The sequence below is a fragment of the Poecile atricapillus genome, chromosome 3 (assembly GCF_030490865.1).
Source record: "Poecile atricapillus isolate bPoeAtr1 chromosome 3, bPoeAtr1.hap1, whole genome shotgun sequence".
Classification (NCBI taxonomy): Eukaryota; Metazoa; Chordata; class Aves; order Passeriformes; family Paridae; genus Poecile; species Poecile atricapillus.
Genome location: NC_081251.1, coordinates 76,617,310 through 76,637,669, shown reverse-complemented (window position 1 = coordinate 76,637,669; position 20,360 = coordinate 76,617,310). Strand labels below are relative to the sequence as shown.

General features: G+C 41.9%; 1 long non-coding RNA gene across 1 annotated transcript; it reads left to right on the top strand.

Annotated features, from left to right (window-relative positions):
• Positions 1–1,374: 1,374 nt before the first annotated feature.
• Positions 1,375–20,282, top strand: LOC131578143 (uncharacterized). Its single transcript, XR_009277387.1, has 3 exons — positions 1,375–1,437; positions 19,281–19,402; positions 20,194–20,282. It is a non-coding gene; the product is annotated as an uncharacterized LOC131578143 (long non-coding RNA).
• The last annotated feature ends 78 nt before the right edge of the window (positions 20,283–20,360 follow it).

The following is a 20,360-nucleotide window of genomic DNA, read 5'->3' as shown; positions in this document are numbered from 1 at the left end:
CATTTTCTGGGACACTGGCAGGCTGCTTGATGGTTTTAACTACAAACAAAAGGCACCTTGCTCTGGCACAAGCTAGGGTGCCCAAATGGCATTGGTAAACTGCTTAGATGGCAAAGAGGTCTGGTTGCATGTCCTGAAGGTGTCTCTGTACCACTGGGTGTCTGTCTGACCATGCTTCTGGGGCCCAGGACTCCCCCTGGCAGCTGGGTGGAATCACACTCCTTGGTACAGAGTATCAGTGTATGTCCAGGAATAAGGGGAGGCCACAGATACAGACAGAAGAAAACATAAACCCCTCACCAAATCATAAAAACAATCTACATACTTCTCAGCAGCCTTAACTGAAGGGATACACTTTTCCAGTACATCCCGTTGTTTTGCATTATCTCTTTGCTTTCTTAAGCGGGAGCCTGATTTTGCATCTCACGTTCTCCTGAAGTCATCCATAACTCCCTTTACCATCTCCTGATGTGTGAAGCACCACTCTTCCACCTCTCATATTTTACATCCCCATTTCAATGCTAGCTAGTGATCACATGAGAATGCAATATTAGGAAATTATTTGGTATATTTTTAGTAGGGCTCAGGCTGAAATAGCAATGAGAATGGAGGAGTGCCAGCCACACATGACCAACCAGCTGTCTATGGCCCACATTTTGGAAATCACTGATTCAAGTAGCTGGCAATAGGTTATGGAAAGTTTCCCTTTTAGATTGCTAGTTCAAATTGACCCCAAACTCTATGAAGTAGGAAGGTCATCTTGGATGTACACAACTTTATGATGTGTGAGCAGTCTTCATCCAGTTTCTTTGCCTTTTAATACAAGAGAAATATTTCAATTAGAAGTGAAATTTCTACTTTTGTGATTCTTAGCTACAGGGGCTGCCAAAACATGGGAATGACTGGAATGGAGAATCAGTGTGGCTGCAATGTCCTTCTTCCCTACTCTTTGGCACTTGGTCATGCTGTGGTAAGTGCTGAGCTCTTCTGTATTGTGTAGAGGGGAAATAATCTAGCAGGTCTAGCTTGATGAATTGTAATGTGACAGCAATGTAACAAAAAGCCCCACTTAAAAAATATGAATCTTCTTCCTTTTCCAACCTCTATCATGCATATCTATTGGCTAGGACTTCTAGTTTACCTCCTTTCCTGTCTTCTTAATCCATGAGTATTTTAGGAGCCAATAACTCCTTGTCAGCTGGTACCTATTGCTATATATGCATCAAAGGCAGCTGCCTGCTAGAGTTCTGCATGCTTCTGGGGTTATTTAACTAGACATGAGAGTAGATCTTGCATTCCTTGTATGTCACCCATCTGTGAAATTCCCTGCACCAATTTCAACCAGGCTTGCTTTATCACATTCCCTCCTTGCCAGCCTAGCAACCTGCTCTGGTCTGTTTCCCGTCCCAATGGGGAAGAGGGGACTATGTCTTTAATGTAAGTTGCTTGACTTCTTATGGTTTTCAGCTTCATTTCTCTTGCTGACCCTCAGACCATCACTGAGCATAGCAGAAAGCGAGACTGGGACCCTTCCAGGCCCTAGCATGTGCACAGGGTGGAGTGAAGAATGATTTCTATGTACTAACCACCCCCAAATCCTGAAACAGATAACCAGCCAGGTCTGCTTAGGATAAAAAGATCTTATTCCCCAGATGACCTGGGGAAACAACCAGAGAATCCCAGTGGGTAGCCTGCTAGGGCTGCTCCATCCCATTGGGAGATTTGATCTTCGTTGTAGATCTGTGGCCTGTGTCAGTCTCCCTGATCTGCATTGTCTGCCAAGGAGGTGACAGGCACCATACACCAGCTGTGATGGACGTAGTGGAACTGAGTGCTATGTGTTTTGATTGGACCCGCTTTGACTCCAAAGAAAAGCCCCCAAAACAAATCTTTCAACTTCCAGGGAGGCTATTTATTTTGTTTTTTAGATATGCATTTTGTAAATCACTCAGGTGATGGCAAATTTATGTATTTGTATGGCAAATTTATGTTGTGCTGTTAGTATCAAGGAAATGCAATTGAGTGTGTAGATTTTGGACTCCTGACCTCTAAACAGAATGAATTTTTTTAAAGGGGTGTGAAATTACCTGCTCATCTCCATGAGCTGTACATTCTGTTGAATGAAAATGTCCTCCATAGAGACACAGGAGATGTGAGGGGTGGGAACTTCCATTTGTCTCAGTCAGTGGTGCCTCCCTTCCCAACTCCTTGTCAGTGCCTGGGGTACTGTGCCAGTACATTTTCAGTCTTGCACTTCATGATTTGCAGAAGGTACCAGGAAGGTGGAAAGGGCTCCTCTGTTGCTGGTTCCCATGAGGAATGGCAGTCACCATCCTCTGGAGATGGGTTGCCCAGAGCTCACTGAGGACAAAGTAGAGGCAGGGAGGAAAAAGAGGAGTTTGTTTACTAGCCTTGGGCCTCGTTAGGACTGGGAGCATGTCTGTGTAACTCCAAGTCTTGTCCCTTTTCTCCTCCTCTTTCACACCATTACCCTTTTCTCAGACCTCCCCTGCCTTCCTACACAGATCCAAACTTCTCCCCCATCCCTGTCATATGTGCTATTTATTTAGCTTCAGTGCAATCTGAGCTTTCTGCTCTGTTGGTTTGATGTCTGTCAAACTGCAAGCTCTTTTGACAGAGGCAGACCATGACAACATGCTTCATTCCTCTTCCCGTTTTTTCCATGCTTTCTGCCGGCGGTCAGGTTTGAACTGACACTGGCTGGTTGTAGGTCAGGTTCAAAAGCATCAAGCACTGTCTGAACATCCCCTCGAGCTATCAGCTCATGTGAAAACAAGTAGTCTAGGAAAACTCTGTGACTGCACAGAATAATCCCCTTTATGACTGAGCTGTTAGGGTTGGCAGGCTTCTCATTTAGCATGGGTTTTCCCATATTTTAGCTTGAAATCCTGCCTCCTGTGGTAAAGGACAGGCTTACTAACTTTCCTGGTCTTTTTTTTTTTCATAAATCATGTCAATTTTTAGTCTGAGATATGGAAAATAGTCGCACCTTACCCTTTTTCTCACAGTTTCCTTGGTTGTCTGAAAGCTGCTACCTTGCCCTGCAAGTAGAAGTGGTTATAAGGTGGCAAGAGGGAAGTGTGTGTACATGAAAGATAAATGGGGAACTGCACAGAGAAGTGCTGTGGCAGTGCAGTGGGAACATCCCATATTTTTAAAATGACTGTTTTAAGAATACTGATTCCCATTTTATTTCTCAAAAATTAATGGGTGCAACAGGGCATCTTGTGGATTTCTTAAGTGATTAACACGCAAATGTGAAGGGAGAGACAAGAGCTACGGCTACAGTGTGTAGGCACTGAGACTGACCCCCTGCTCTTTCAAATTTGTTGTACAGTCTTCTTAGGAGCTGCTTACATAAGTGTTCCCAAATCTGGTGCACACAGCCTACACCGCTGCCCACAGAGTTCCTAACCTTTGTGAGCATGAGGATTTTAAAGTCTTTGTAGAACTGAATATTTAAACAAAGATGAGCTTCTCTGCTGTCGCTGTGGGGGAAAGATTGTTCTGCTTGAGTCAGGGCACACATCTTTAGCCCATTTAATTCAGCATAAGCTTGAATGAGACTCCGCTAATTGACAGCTGCCAAGGATCTTGCTTCTTTTTAAGGAACTTGTGGGGTAAAAGGAAATGATGGTCAGTGGCTTAGAATTCATAATACCCAGCTCCTGTGTGTTTTCAGTATGCAGTACTCATAAGCCATCACTGGATGAATATGGCCTGAAGTGATGCAGGCAACTTATTGTAATTTTTTGCTGTGCTCTGTTTGGATTTATTTCCTAGTCAGTCAGGTGGGACACCCTACAGACTTAGCACATGCATTTTGAATCTGTAGACTAGTACTTAAGCTGAATTAGAAATTCTTTATATTTCAGAGAAGAAATGGCCTAAATTGCCAGAAATAACCGTAATAACAAACTGCCTGTTTCCTGAATCGGGCACATAGTGCAAACAGCCGTAGCCTTGGTGCACCCTGTTTTTTAATGAAAGTAACAGGGATGGGAAACTGTCCAAGAAGAGTTTGTTCCCTTGGATTGTCTGATTTTCTTTTAAAAACTGTCTGCTACTATGAAGAAATATAATTACAGAACCACTTAAAAACTGTGGGTCTTCTGAAGAGGAAAGTGGATGGGCCTGTATGCAAACATACATACATACAAACCAAAAAGCACATGGATTCTGAAACTTCTGTGTGATGGGATGTTTTTGGGTGACTCTCCTAATTTTGTTAAACCTGATATATAGAATAGGAGTTTCCAGCTGACAGTCACTCCTTTGCTTGTGTGTCTCTTTCAGACATCCTCCTCCATTATCCTGTCATTTGCTTCACAAAGAATTTTCAGGGTGCTCTGTTCAGGTCAGCAGCTTGGGTGGGTTTGGAGAAGTCTGCTGGCCTTCTGTAGAAGAGCTCACATCAGATGCTTTCATGGCATTTCTCTCTTCAAAGTCCTCACCTCACAAGAAAGTTCTCTCTGACTGTGCCTTTCCTTTCTTTTCAGGACCTTCTGCTTCTCTTTATTATATTTCACACAGGCTGTGAGACTTCCTTCTTTGAACCACCAAAATGTCTATAGTGGTCTGCTTAGAAAGGCTTGTGAATAATAAAGTGCAGGCATATCTTTTCAGGCCTTAGTCTCTGCTGACAAATGTACAGCCTAAAATTGTGGCAGCAATGATTGAGATGTGAGCAGTAGTGCAGGGGTGTGATGTCAGATGTGTTTATCACTGTGGGGTAAGGGCTGTGTGTCAAAGCACCACTCAATCCCAGCAGAAGCAGGGCAGACCTACCCGCATTCCCTAAGCAGCCTAAGACTTGCTCAGCGTGCACCTTGTTATGAGGAGATCTTGACTTTGCTTGGTTTTTGCCAGCTTGAGACAGAAGTTTTTACTTGCCCTGTGGCAGACTGTAGCAAACAATAAGTCTGATTCCCCATGAACATGAGTTTGTGCCAGGCAAACATACCACAGGCTCCCATGACAAAAGTGGTGGCTCATGTTGACTGAGAGCGAGGGAGGGAGGAACCCCAGGAGCGAGACCTCTTGTCAGCTGTCCTGTCAATTGTGATCGGTCAGCTGCTGCTTATGATGAAACTGGTCTTTGGGAGATTTCATTCTGCATGGCTGGCCAGCTGGTATGTGTTTCCGTCTGGACTCTGCAGCCCTGGCCATCATTTGAGGAGAGAGGCCTTTGTTCTCTATCGAGCTTCAGATAGTTTGGCATCTGCTGGTTTGTGTTGTCTGCTCGACCATTTGTTGCATTAGAAAGCTTCCTTCCAATCACAGCTCCTAAAGAGTCTGTTCCCCTGAATGGTTTCTGCTCTAAAAGGTAAAAGTAGATGTGTGCTGCCTGTAAACACCCAAGCCTGCTCTCGTTGGAGAGGTGAGGATATTTGCACACAGGAAATTGAAACCAGCTACGAGGCTTTGCTTCTGATTAGCTGTTTGGTCACACTACAATTTCTTAGCACCAGGGCATGATAGTGATGGAAAGTACAAATTGTGTAATCCATACTTCCACTGCTTTGCAGGCAGCAGAGCTGATGGACAGAAAAGACTGGTAGCGATTAGATCTGCAGCAGTGATTCACAGCCCAGGATTATAGTTTCTGCGATTTGCTAGAGTTTGTACAACCCAAATATCAGATAACATAACAATTTACATTTTCCATGGAATGCTGTCTCAAGAACATATTGATTTATGCTGCATCAGATTACTCAGGGGCTGGAGAAAGCCAAAAGGAGAATTTTACTTTTTTCCTGCTGACATTTGAAGAACAGGATTACACATCTTCACACCTAGCCCTGTGTAACCTTCAGCAACCAGCCTTGGAAAGTTGCTTAAGAATTACAATTTTTTAAGCTTTCTTTAAACAGTTAAGAACTCTCTTCAAATCCCTTGAAGGCAAGCATTAGTCTTTTCCTGCCACCTTTGCTGCAAGCACTATGTGTATTAAGGTGGGGAAAAAGAGGAAAATTTGCTCTTTGGGTTCAGCATCGCTGTCTCTGCCTCAGATGGATCCAACTGTGCTCATTTGCATCCCTGGACTCAGTGATCAAACCTGGCTAGAAAAGCTGCCATATTTAGCGTCAGCAAGCTGCCTGGAGAAGCGTGGGTACTGCTTACATGGAGTTTCTGAGATTTGGGTGTGATCAGTCATGCCTTGCCCTCTCTACTGGCGCTATCAGTAGTAGCGCTTGGTCTGCACCACATTGATGGGAAAGTGGCATTGCCATTGCACAGCCTGCTGCTCCCACCTTCTCAGTGGTACTCAGTGTAGTTAATGCTACAGAAACCAGACTTTCAATGTTTCTTTTTTTTTTAATGATTTTTTTTCAATTTTCATTTGCCATTACTGTCAAATGAAACAGTTTCCAGCAGAACAAATTTAACTGAGCCATTAAAAATCTTAATGTTTAGGCACCTGCTTGAATATATCCAATTTTCTGTGTTCCCCAAGAAACAGAGTTTTGAAGCAGCGAAAGTCCCTGGGCAGCACCAATGCTCAGTAACTCCCCAAAATCAGGCCACTCTTGGCTGTGTGCCTAGTTCAGTCATCAGATTTTGGCCTTGAATCTAACGTGTGTGGGGATGAGTGGGGAGGGGGAAGCTGAGATCTTTTTTTTTTTAACTTCTCAGCTGCTTTGCTTAGAAGCCACAGACTGCTCTTTGTAAGCGTGCAGCTGTGGCTAGTCCGTCACACAGTATTTTATTTTAGGATGAGACAAGCACTGAGTCAACGTATCTCCTATTGTTTCTTGTCTGTCACCCTATGTTAGCAGAATTCAATGCACGCATTGCTCACCAAGGAGATGTGGCATTAGAGATGCATATGCAGATGAAGGCTCTCCAGATGTGTTGCACTGAAAAGTTCAGAGCCCGGAGCACGCAGCAGTTACTTTTCCTCCCCTTGGAATCTGTATAATTCGATGAGGCACCACAGACTCGATAATCTCGAAAGAAGTAATAGCCTTTGCCACAGCAGGTCACTCTCTGATGCAATGGGAGGAGACATCTTTGCAGGGCTGTGCCAGGAGTTATGCAATCTAAAATGTCAGCTTGAAACATGTCCAAGCAGTACCCAAGAAATAGCTGCAGCATTGAACACTCAGGTGCTAGAGTTGCTTGGGTACTCGGAGAGTATGGAAGCTCAGCAAAATTACTTTTCTTGTGCCTGAGAAAACAATAGCACTTGAAGAAATTGAGCTATTGAGAGATTCACTTTGCAAGGAAGGAGATGGAAATTACCTAATTGCTTCAATGTACTAGAAGAGGAATCTGTTTCTTGGTAGGGAGAACTCCTTTCTTCTTGTAATTGTGTTGTTAAGCACCAAATCTCTCTTCAAGAAGGGATGCCATGGGTCTGTCTGGGATCAGTGAATTTTCTGCTCACTTCCCAATGTTATTGTGGGGTACATATGCCATCTTTCAAGAAGGATGGTGCTGTCTGGGCTCTTGTAGCATTAATCTCATGTCCTATCTTGCTTCACAGTTTCACCTCCTTAGCATACTCCATTGCAAGAGCCAAGCATTGGAACTCTGTGTGAAAAAGGATTTTGGGCTAAGATGTAGATTGTAACGAGCCCAGATTTGATGCTCTCATAATATCAGTCTCAGTTTTGCAGCATAGGCATTTTCCTAGCTACAAAGGATTTGGCAGGGTAATGAAACTGCTCTATGGGGAAAATGTTTCTGTGATACTTGATTCTGTATACCAGATATTACAGAAACAACTCTCACTAGAGAAACTATTCCAATAGTAAATAATCCAAATGTTTCGTCTCAGGCATTTTTACCCTTCACCAGTTCTTTTACAGGGTGCACAGAACTACAGGCAACATTGAATTGCTAGAAAGGAGGGCATGGACAAAAAGTCACTGTAAAGTCAGCAAAAGTAAAGAATTAAAGAAATAATCCCAAATAAAACTGGGTACAGCTGGCTCAGGAAACCAGAAGAAAAAACCTCAAAAAACCTGGACTGTGAAAGCCATTTAGGCGATGCAATGGTGAACCCTGAATATGGTATAGTGAATCTTAGAAATAGTCACCAACTGTGGCTGCTACTCCATACACTGATGCCTCATTATTGGTAATAGCCATAGCAGAAAGTCTGATTTTCCTTGGCTTACTCAGAAAAATCAGGGAAAGGGCTTCAGCCTGCTCCTGACAGTCTTGCAGCCCTGAGAGCTGCCCATCTTTGGAGGAGGTCTGTGTAAGCATTGTCTCACACTCAACAGCTCCTTTTTCAGGCTAATTTAAGACCAAGAGGGAACCTAAGCTATGACAAACCAATTACTAAAGCGGATTTCTGGAGGTGGTAGATGGTGGAGGAGGAAGACCATCCAGGACCGTTTATGCTGTTCATGGATGGGTATGTGGATCAGTCTGTGGTGCTGCATGGTGTAGGACAGGCAGAGGGAGGTCTTCTAAAATTCATCCAAAGCTCTGGCACAGGAACTTGGGTAATTAAACATGCCAGATTAGAGCTAGGTTGCATCATTGGCAGACAGGTACTCAACAACAGAAATGACTTGAGAAAAGAGATGTAAAAGCCACTAGTCCATAAATGTGATGTGCCTTTTCTCCCATGATGAGTTATAAAGGGATCCACCAGTTGGGGATTAGACTGCAGGTCCAATGGGTGACAGGGGGCTTTGTGTGGAAGGACATGAAAAGACATGAAGTTACATTTAATTCCTAAACTTTTCTTATGCATTTCGTTATCCAAAGTGAACCTGAGAGATTCAAAACTCTGGTGGATACTTTTTTTGACTGCAATTCAGGGACTGAATTACAAAGTAGAGATAATGCATATGATTTTTAGTGCCAATTGATTGGCAACGCACAGTAGCTAAGCTTTTTGAATGATTAGTTTGTAAATTCATTGTCTGAATTTGTTTTCAGAAACACTCCCTGATGTGATTAGAAACATGGGAATGAATTCATAGTTAGAATGTATAATAATAATAGTTAGAATGACCTATTTGCAAATAATTTCTTTAAATAAAAAAATGAGTTGATTTAAAGAGAAAACAACTTTCCTGTAGTGAATTATTTGCTCATATCTGTTTCTGAGGTTTCTCATCTCCTTCTATAGATTTCTAAGCCTTTATGCATGAGTCACTAGTGATATGATGAAACAAGGGATTTGCATTAAATAAAAATTTCCTCCATCTTTTTAAGACACGTTTCATCGCTTCTGTGCTTCTATCTTTTCTCTCTACAGCAAATCAGAATAAAAAAAACACGTATAGACTTTATACCTAATGATATCCTGTGCAGTTGTTTGTTCCCACCAGACATCCATATTATTCATACTGTTATTTTTGAAGCTGTTACTGATCAAGAGATTTTAAAATATTTTTTTCATCAGCAACATGTACACTGTTTTGGGGACATGTTTTGGAGAGTTTGCGTTCTATGGCAAAGTTCCTCATCAGAGGATCTCTTTAGAAATTCAAATGTGTGATTTTTATTCTTTTCCAAAGTGCCTTTTTTTTTTACATAGAAGACTGACAGTAACTCAGTCTCCAGTTATCTGTTTATATAGTTTCTAACTGCGTTACTTTCATAATGATATGCTGTATGTGCTATGCATGGATCCAAAAATACCACAATACAATAAATTAGAGAAAGATGATGATTGATTTAAGAGACCTACTATTTTTATCACACTCTGCTACTGGCACACTAGGAATGCAGTTTTAACCAGGCGTTCCACTGCTATCAATATCTTTTAGATAAGCTTTAAATAACCACTGGAAAAACACTCTGGACAGCTTTATGAAGATAATAACAGCAATTAAATCACAATTCTTTGGGGAGAAACCCTTAGCAAACCACACATGAAAATTTCTCCATGAGATCTCCTCAGCCGTGTGTACAGAGGCAGAGAAACCCACTACACAGGCAGGATCAATAGGGTCCCTTGTTGGGCTGCAGCTGGCATCACACCCCAGCAGGTGTGCAGGATTTGGGCCACGTGCCTCTGTCAGATCCCTGTGCTCCTGCCTGCCTCTCACCCCATCCTTCTGGCAGCTGGGGGGGATTGCCCCACTCCTCCCCCTGGCACCTGGCAGCTGTGCAAGGGCTGCAAGGAACCCCACTCCCTCTGCACACAAGGATTGCTCTTTATGGCAAAAGCAGGGACTGGCTGCCTGGCCATGGACAGTATCCATGCGCCAAATGCTCTGGGCTGGGCCTTGGGAGTGCCCCCTGTCCAGCCAAACACTGTACAGAGCCTTCCCCAGGTACTGCCTTGCTGACTGCCAGGGCGAGTTTTTTGCATAGTTTCTTTCATTCAGGGATGGATTGCAAGTCAAACAGTTACAAATGCCCCACTCTAGTGATCCATTACTTGTCTTCTGGTGGATTATGCTGGGTTTAAGGCATGAGCAGCTCTGACTTGTAGGCTTGAGGACTCTGCAGTGGGACCCATGGCTTTGTAGGAGGCTTTTTCTTCACAAAATGTAAGGATGGGCACTGTCATTTAGCACCTTTGGGTTTTCTCCTTCTATCCTCTTTGAAGGGGTGCCCCTACTCAGAGCTAATAGCAGCAAATATATGATAGTTCCACCCTAGAGACAGAGAATGGACCAGCCACAGGAGTCTGTGCTGGCTCTGGCTGGCACAATGGCTGTGGGAGAGGCAATATCCCCTTACCCTCCACACACAATCCCAGTGGAAGAATGTTGCTGTGAACAAGTGCTGCGTGTATCCTAAAATGCCTATTGGACTGAAAGTGGTGAGGCATAGTGGAGTCCTATCTTTGCCTGGGACTAACAGTCTGAGAGCCTTACCTCTGGTGAAGTACTTGTTCCTCAAGGGATGGGTGAATCCTGTCATTTGCTCTTTATTGTCCCTAGGATAGTGGTGGAAGAGGAACTCACCATCTGGCTAATCTCCCAGGTTTCTTTGTCTCTGGGTTCCCCTTGGGGTTAATGTCCTGCTGTTCTCCAACATTTTATTGAGAGGTTCTGCCTATTCCAGCCAGCAGCTTGGGCTGCAGACCACTTTCTCACTGCTGCCAGTCAGTAGCTAATGAATGGCTGGAATTTGCACAGAGGGCAAGTAACAGCACTGGGAGTGCACCCCTGACTTTTCCTCCTCTGGATGCTGCAGCCCCACAGAAACAGGGAGAGCAATGACAAGATGCAATCTTTCTTCAGGCCTTACGTGAGCACATATGCAGAACTGTGGAAAGAGACTTTGTGAACCAGAAAAGCTTTGATAGAGAAAGAGGTGAGACCATCATGAGCAGAGTGGGAATACCTCAAAAGCATGAATAGCTGCTCCTGGTGGGTACAATTACCTAAGTCATTGCTTCATCTATATTCCTCCCCATACCCAGCCAAGTGCTCACCACTTCATGGTGGCCTCCCAAATGTCCTAAAAGTTGTCACTTTGCTAGCTTCCTCCAGGAATAAATAACCCAAGCAACTAACATGGATTTGTAGCTATCTGAGGACTGCTATTTTTGTGGGAAAAAGCTCGGCATTATGCATGTAGACAGTGAGCCAGCAGTGAAGCCAAAGTGAGGAATAATGGTGCCTTTAGAGCTTCTTTTCCTAATGCCTGCCATTAGGGTTTTAAGTTCTGAAAGGAGCTTATTGCTTTCAGGCAGGACTGTTTTACCACAAGAAAATTGGAAAAAGGAGGAAGAAAGAAGAGGGAGGGGAGAGGGGAAAAAAAGGAGTCTTGTATTGTATAAAAACAATTGAGACAGTGGAAAGTGGAATTGGTTACTAATGATCTGTGGCTAAGAAAGCATTAAACACATTCAGACTCCAGCCTCTGTGATGATAATACTCGGTGGGTGAGAGGAAGGCAACGTGAATGTCAGCGAAGTAGGAAAGAGCTATAGTCCTGCTGCAGCGTGGTGTGACTCTGCCAGCCCGGTTTCCGCGCTCAGCCGGAGCCTGGCTGCCTCATGCCCACTGGGTGCCAGTGATGCTGTCCTACATCAGCAATCAGCAACTGCTCTCCTGGCTGCTCCTTTTGGAAAAGCAAACAAACAAGTTTTTGTCTAATAGCTGTCCGCTTCCTCTGGACTCCTGGCGGGAGCTCATTTGAAAGTGGGTTGTAGGGAGCCTCATTGCAGCAGGGAAGAGTAGGTGTTACTGCTGCAGGAGCTGCTGGATAAAATTCTATGGCTTGCCTTACACAGGGGGTCAGGCTACGTGACTGTTGTAGCACTTCTTGCTGCCCTTAAGATCCGTGTCACTGTCTGCTTCGGCAGGGCTGGCTGACAGCCTAGGGGCTGTAACACAGGTTGTTTTTTGTGAAATGCTGATGTTTTGTTCTTCCCACTGCCTGTGACTTAAATTTATACTGCCCAGAAGAGTCTATCTTATGCGCTAGGTTCATACAAACTGCTTTATTTAACTCTTGTTTTAAATATTTGTGATGACAATACTTTTGTGGCCACAGCCTCTGTGGACACAGAACATGTGTGACACAGGTCTTAGCACTTCATGTCTGTGGGACATGTCTCTCATCCTCTCAGAAGACCCTTTTCCCTGTACAGCTCTTCTGAGTAGCCTGTCCTGAGAGTGTCCCTGCCCTATGCCAGTGTCCCTGCACTGCTCACCCCTGCAGCCAATAGCAGGGCAGTAGGAGGAGAATTTTTCTGTGATCTTTATGTTTTCTGCCAGCAGATGTGTCAGTCAGCAGTGAGGAAGGTGAAGGCAGGGGTGTCTGCTTTCCCAGCTTTGCAGACAGGCATGGCTGCCCTGGAGTTGCACAAGGATAAGTGCAAAATCCGGCTCACGTTTCAGTGTCAGCCACTGCATCCTCAGGTAGGAGGAAAATTCATAAAGAGGTCCCAGTAACACTTCACAGTTCACACAGTGAGGTGCTGCCAGACAGACAGGTTTTGTGTCAAAAACTCAGTCCAGTCCCAAAAACTGAGAACATCTGGATGATTTCCGTTCCAAGGTTCACCCCTGCAAGGTGGCCAGGCTGGCTGTATTTCATGAGCCAAAAGTGAAAGAATACAGTGGTTAGGTAACCAGGCTCCATTTGGAGATACTTGTTTTATTATTTTGCTAAAATATCCTCTAGTTTGATTACTTCAGTCACAGGCTGCCTTGTTTATTTGCTCTGCTGCTAAACTGTGATTTCTGAAATCATTCCCTGTTGGGCCTTTTATAATTCTCAGCTTCCCTAATAACCTTAATTTTCTGTCACAATTTTCTTTTTCAGTGTTAACACCTACTATTTTATTCTTCTTTGTAAACTGGAAACTCTTATGGCAAGCCTCTCTTTAGTAAAGTGGTTGTGGTGAACTAACATATCCTAAAAAAATCCTGTGCTCATATGGAGCTCAGATACTGAGGAAATTTGAAAGATGTGTGAAACACTTTTCTATTAAAACAATAAAAAATAATTTGTCTTCAGTAATATTGCATAGGAAATTTAACAGTAAAAAATGGTATGGTCATTCCAGTCAGACTGCAGCTTTTGACCTTGCTTGTATATCTGAATTATTAAGGAAGAAAATGAGAAATACATTATATATATATTTTTAATGTATTTAATATAAAATTTATTTAATTTTTTATGTGGTAAGTAATACAACTATATGACCTAGTATACAGTGACCTGTTCTTCATTCACTAGGAAAGCACTTTTGCTGGGAAATCTTCTCCCTATGCTGTCTCAGATATGTGAGGCCTAGCTGTGCTAGTTCTCACCATCACACCAGAATAAAAATTAGTTTTTCTTTAAGAGATGGGACATTTTTTGTGTTGCAGATAAAACCAGCCTCAGCTTATGTACCATACTACATTTCTGCATGAAATTATTACCATCTTGGTCTCATTTGCTCCTTTAAATTTAGTGAAAACCACCTGACAGTCCCAGGCACCACTCAGTTTACAGTGAGGATGCAGCAGTCAGAACTGGCTCCCAAGATGGAATACTGCACCAATGTAAATCTTGGCATGGCATCAGTGGCATGACTCTGGATCTGCCTCAGTGGATGTTAGAGGATATATCCTTCTTTGGAGAGTTCTCACAGTCTTCAACAGAAGTGCAGTCCTGTGGGACACGTGTTTAACTACTTTTGCTATCTCTTAGGAAAATCATTTCCTTGACAGGGATTTTACCTGGAGTGGATTCCCTCTTCCAGTTGTTTGGTATCATACCTAGCAGAGGAAGAGACTTCCCATGACATCTTCCATAATAGAAAGATGATACAAGGAATTGGAGTACAGAGGATAATGCAAAAAACAGGACATAATGAAAGTAGTCTTTGTACAGGATGAAAGTCACTTCTCTCCAGGCAGGAACCCTGGAAACAGCTACCTTCAGCAAAGTTCAAATACTCTTACTTCATGTGCCTTTTCTTCATTTTCACAGGTTCACCACTGATGTGCATGCATGGCTTGTGATATAAGAATTTACAATGATTTATGGCTCATCTTTTTATCATTTGCTTTTACCTTTGCCATTCCTGTTCTAAACTGAGACCAATATGTTATTATGACTTTGAATTTATGCAAAAAGGGAACAGGAAGCTATGACTGGTCTAGTGCTTTGCTTAAGTGAATTTCCCTATTGCAAACTGACTCCTAAGAGTGTAATCAACCCAGTTATGGGGTAGGCTGAATGTTTATGGTTAATTATCTGTACCAGTGTACACAGGAAGTCCAATTCAAGGAGTGTGGACATGAAGACACAGATACAGAACAACACAAAGTCCTCGTTCTACAAAACAAACTCTTCATATGTCAAACAAGATATGCTAAGTGGTACAGATCCCTATTCTGAAAAGCTCATCTCTTTTTATTTAAGTTTAGCTCTTTAACGTTAGCTTTATTTGCCACTTTCTGCTCCTTGCAGTGGATGGACAGTGAACAACCATTTCCTATCCACTGACTCTACTCCATCACAAATTTTCAGAACTGTATAAACCACACCATAGTTTATCATAGCCGGTCTTTCTCTGAGCTTTTGCCACCTCAGATGTGTCCTTTATGTCCTTTTGTTGGGATGAGGTGATCCTAACTGGAAAAATATCCAAGATGCAGATGAACAGAGTCATAATTATGTTTTGTCTTGTTTTTTTACTGGCATTTGAGGTTTTTTTTTTTTTTAAGTGCTTCTGAGCTGAGCTGATGCTTCTGTGGAACCTTGAATGTCATATTGTAACCTTGCATGTCTGCTACTGAATGGTAATTGTCGCCTCAGAGTCCACAATTTTATTTCACTGTGAAGGGTATTTGTTTTATTGTAAGTGCAGAACCTTCTGTTTCATGTCTTTTGGCCCTTTATGTGTTCCTGCCAGGTCCTTCCCACTTATGCTATGGCTGCTCAGTTTCTTTAAAAAACATTCATAGGAGAATTTATCCAAAGAATTTTGAACATCCAGTTGTATTTTATTTGGCTGTCTCACCTGATCCATATGTTAATTAGCTTCAAAAAACTCAAGTGGATTTTACAAGGCACAATGTCCCACTACAGAACTGACATTGGCTCTTTCATTTAAGTTGCATTCAGACACATATCTATCCTTTATTGTAGCCTTTACATATTTGTGCACTAGAGTTACAAGCTTGTAGCTCTGTAGCTCTCCAGATCCTCACTGGCATCACATTTGCTGACTCTCAGTGCTCAGCACCTAAAAATCAACATGGGAGGTTAAGTACCCCTATTGGTAATTCAGCTCTTACTTCCTTAAGTTTTCTCAGAACTCTTGATAAATACCACCCAGTCCAGACAACTCATTAACACTTGTGTTAACATCACAACAGCCTCTCCACAGTCAGTTATGTTTCAGATGGATCCTCTGCAGTATTGCTTTCAAAAAAAGCTTCTAGTGAGGAAATATGAGCAGTTTCTTCTACAGTGATCCTAGAAACATGGAATCATAGAATGATTTGGATTTAGACCTTAGAGATCATCTAGTTCCAACCCCCTATGCCATGGGCAGGAGCACATATCACTAGAGCAGAGTGTCCAGAGCCCCATCCAACCTGACCTTGAACACTTCTAGGAGTGGGGCATCCACAGCTTCTCTGGGTAACCTACTTCAGTGCCTCACCACCCTCACGACAAAGAATATTTTTCTAATATATAATCTTAACCTGACATCTTTCAGTCTGAAGCCATTCCTCCTTGTCCTTTCATAGAAGTCTCTCTCCATCTTCCTTGTAGGCTCCCTTCTGGTACTGGAAGGCCACAGTGATCCAGGTATTCTTATATCCTGAGTATTCAGCCTGTCAGTGGGCTCCATAGACTGCCTGGAGGGCTTTTTGCTCTGATGTTGATGATTCCTGTGGAAGAGAAATTTAGTATTATGTTTGATTGCTTCAGCCAAATGTTCTACAAACTTTTTTTTTTTTTTTTGTTTTTTTCCCCCAGCCTGCCTAATTATATTTTTGCATTTATTCTACCAGGTTTTATGATCCTTTTTATTTTCTTCATTTGGATACAGCTTCTGCTTTTTGAATGATGCCTTCTCAATTCTAATAAACTCTTTTACTTCCAAAATCTTTAGCTCACTGCTCCAACACTCCTGCTTTTTTTTTATTTCTTCTCAAGTTTTTCCTAACAGACAGTGTGTGCTGGAGCTCTGCTTTTAGTAGGATGTTCTTTGGTAGTCCCTGTGCTATCCATAAGCATCCTGTTCTCCCAGATAACTCATTTAGTTTCTTTGTAAACAAATTTTCTCATTTTCATATACTTCAATTTCTTGAAGTTTAGCCCACTTGTAGTGGCTTTTTGATCTTTGTTGCTCCAAAGAGTATATTTGATCTAAGTATGTTATGGTCATTGATTTTCAGTGATGGTTTTTCTACAAACTTTTGAACCAGAACCTACATAGTCTTTACTGTCATGACACGAAATATTTTGAAATCCTGAGATCAAAAGATTTTTAAGGTGACAAAGAGACAGCTCAGGTACATGTACCAGTGTCAATGGGATTGATTTGAAGGCGAAATGGTAGAAGAGGTTTAAGAATATATTTTGAAGTATTCAACTATTATGGAATTTATCAGAGATCAGCAAAGAGGGTAGTGTGGAGATGGAATGACTTAGGCTAATATCACTGGAGGAACAGAGCTGAGGTCAATAAGATACCAAAGAGTGACTTCAGTATTGAGAACAAGCAGAGGAGAGGAAATTATGGACCAGGAAGGTAATTTTTGGTAGCAGCACTTAGAGTGGACTTGAGGAGTAATAAAGCAATATTTTGGTTTGATGGTGTGGCATTTAGAAGAGGAGATAATACGACCTTTCTCCATACTAATTTGTTTGTGTAAACAAAGCTGCTTCTATGCAAACTAGGTAAACATCTTGAAGGCATTTTGAGAACTGGGCCCCTGTCTGAAGGAGTTTATATATTAAAAAAAGATTCAAACCTCAGAAAATATAAAAGGACTAATGCATGAGAGAAATTTGGGATCAGAAGTTGTGAGTGGTGCTGATGGTCTTGAAAATATACCAGAGTCCTGCAATACTATATTACTTGTGCCATACTGCTTAGAAGATCCTCTAGGAAAATTAGCAGAAGAAACTCAGGTCAAGAATGTAGCAAAAGGCTAATCCTTCAATTAATCAAATCATTGCGGATGAACTTTTTTTATGCAAAGGGAGCAGGGAGTTTTGCATTACTGTTTTGCACATGTAGGCTTTATTCACTGAGGAAATGTAATCATCAGTCCAGGCAGCGCTTTTCTCCTTGCCTCCCAGCCACTAGCTTAGAAATAAATGTGTGCAGAATGGATGTGTGTGGTAGTAGCTATATTCTTTCCCTCTGATTTATTTGGTCCCATACACGCTGAATACATCAGGCATTTGTTTAAGTGTATCTTTCTGGGTAACTGTGGACTGGAGGAATATTGAACTTGGTATAATACGAATCTCTCAATAAATAAAAAGTCTCCCAGTAAATCTCCCTTTATAAAGGCTGAGAAGAGAGATCTGTAGCATTCCACCTGCGTATGAATCGATTTCAATCAGCCTTTAGGAGGTTTCAGGCTGTGTTAGCTGTAGGATAGCACAGCACAGCAGCGAAACTGCCCTCACATCGCTTATTGACAGGTTTGTTATAAAACATGGAATATTTAGATTGAGGAGATTCATCCCAGCACTGCAGATGCCCAGCCCTGTTATCTTCATTTCAAGTCTGTTCTAATGCTATCCACAAGCACACCAGCTTCCCCATCATATGCAAAACGATACTAACTTCTCTAGACAGGCCTTTTCTGCAAATTAACTAGCTCTTTAAGAGAGGGAGACTAAGGGGGATATTTTCTGGTCACTTTTTTTAAGGACAGTTTCTGTATTTAGGAAAATGGGCCAACTTTCCCATTTCAGAATCCTCTGATTCAGATATGGGCAAGGTGAGAGGTTAGAGGCCTCGTTGTTAATGAGTGAGGCAGCCTCTGATTTTTACACTAATTGAAGCATTTACATTTTTCAGCAGAACTAAAATGCAAAACTAACACATTCCTTGGAGATTTATAACCCCACAATGGATTCTCCTATCCTCTCTCCCTTAATTATCCCAAATTATCTGAACTCTCATGAAGAAGAAAGAAATTAATATTAATATTCCATTTAGAATATACTCTAAAATGCAGTAGAAAATGGAGGCAATAATAATGATAAAGAGGGTAGCTAAGATGATTTGGAATATATAATCTTTCTTCTCTTCATTGCAGCTTTCTTACACTAGAGTAAGCCAGGAAAACTAGGTCTTGCATTCATTTAGGAAAGCAATTTTTTTCTGCATTAACTTCCAGCATATGAGTAAAAGCTTAGTAAAATATTGTTCTGTCTGTTAAATATAATATTTTGGCTCTGTGCCTTGATCAGAAAAAAAAAAATAAGGATAAAAGAAATTGGATAACTCTTTTTGAATAGTGTTTGTACATGGAGGGGCAAATATACAGGTGTGACTTATCACTGGAGAGTAGACAGAAAAAATAGCTAGAAGAAAAGAGCAGCTATAAACTGGACATGAGCTGAAGCAGAGATTATAGTTTAAATTGAAAGAAAGGAGGAAATTACAGTTACCAGAAGAGGAAACAGTGGGGTCAAACTAATCAAAAACTGCAAATGTTGAATTTGTGTCTATGACCTCCACTGTAGGTCAGCGAGAGAGAGAGTCTACTTGCATGAAATTGGCAGAGAGGTGCCACAGAGAAGGGTGGAAATGGAAAAGGATGAATGTCTCTTCCTTTGGATGGTAGGATCAAAGTACCTGGTAAATGTCTGATTGGCCACTGACTGACTTCTCTTGTGAGTTACAGGTTTGTAATTGGCCTTTCCTGTTCCGAGATGGCTGCCAGCTGCTGTGCCAAATTCCTGGCTCCCAGCTCTAGGGCGCTTACTACAGGTCTCCCACTGCCCTGGAAGTTTGTAGTTACAAGATGTGAGTGGAGGATTGGTTTATTTTAGGTTTACAAGTATCCTAGGATAAAAAAAAGCCTTGAGAAATGGTTCTTGATAGTGGGATACCATCCACACTGAACACAAAAGTAAGCCCAGGTTCAGCTTTAAAATTCAGAGCATATTATATATCCGAGTCCTATAACCACTTCTACATTTTGTGCTGTGTAAATTTGTTCAGTGTTTCCATTCACTGAGAGAAGTCAGGGGCTTCCAAAGAACCCACCACTTGTCAGGATGCTGGCTTACATACACCCGCTTTGGCGCTTCACTGTGGGCTATGATTAGAACTATGTTATCCCATGAAGTAATGTTTGATTTCTTGGACAATATTTTGTGTCAAGACTGTAACTTTTCAAAGGTGGGAGGAATATGGAGTAATTCTACTCTCCTGTGCTTATAAACCCCTTTTTTCTCACTGCTTTAATACAATGTTTGCAAGTTGTTGTAAGGGTGGAAGACATCAATTACACTGGTACTCATTTGCTTCACTGCAAAGCTGTTGCACAGGGCATCACATATTGGGCCTGAGGATGGATTGTGGGTGACAAGACTGTCATATTAAAAAAAAACCCCAACAAAACCAAACAAAAAAAAACAAAAACAAAAAAAACAACCAAACCAAAAACAACAGTAGCGAATGATACTAAAAATAGTGAACAGACTTGAGCTCAGCTGTGAATTAAAAAAAACACATTTTACTGTTTCTTTTTAGCTTGAAAACAGCCTTTACTGTTTTTGTAACAATTTTCCTGCTCTGTTTTATTTGGTCAGATTTCAGAGGCTCAAGACATGTCTGTAAGAAGTACTGAGGAATGGAGAAATGTATAGAAACTGGTCATGGTCTACATGCAATCCAGCTGGTCAGGACTGTGCATCACTGCACAGAGTGGTGTGTACAATTCTAGTGTAGCTGAGGGAAACCGTGGGTTGGATATTTT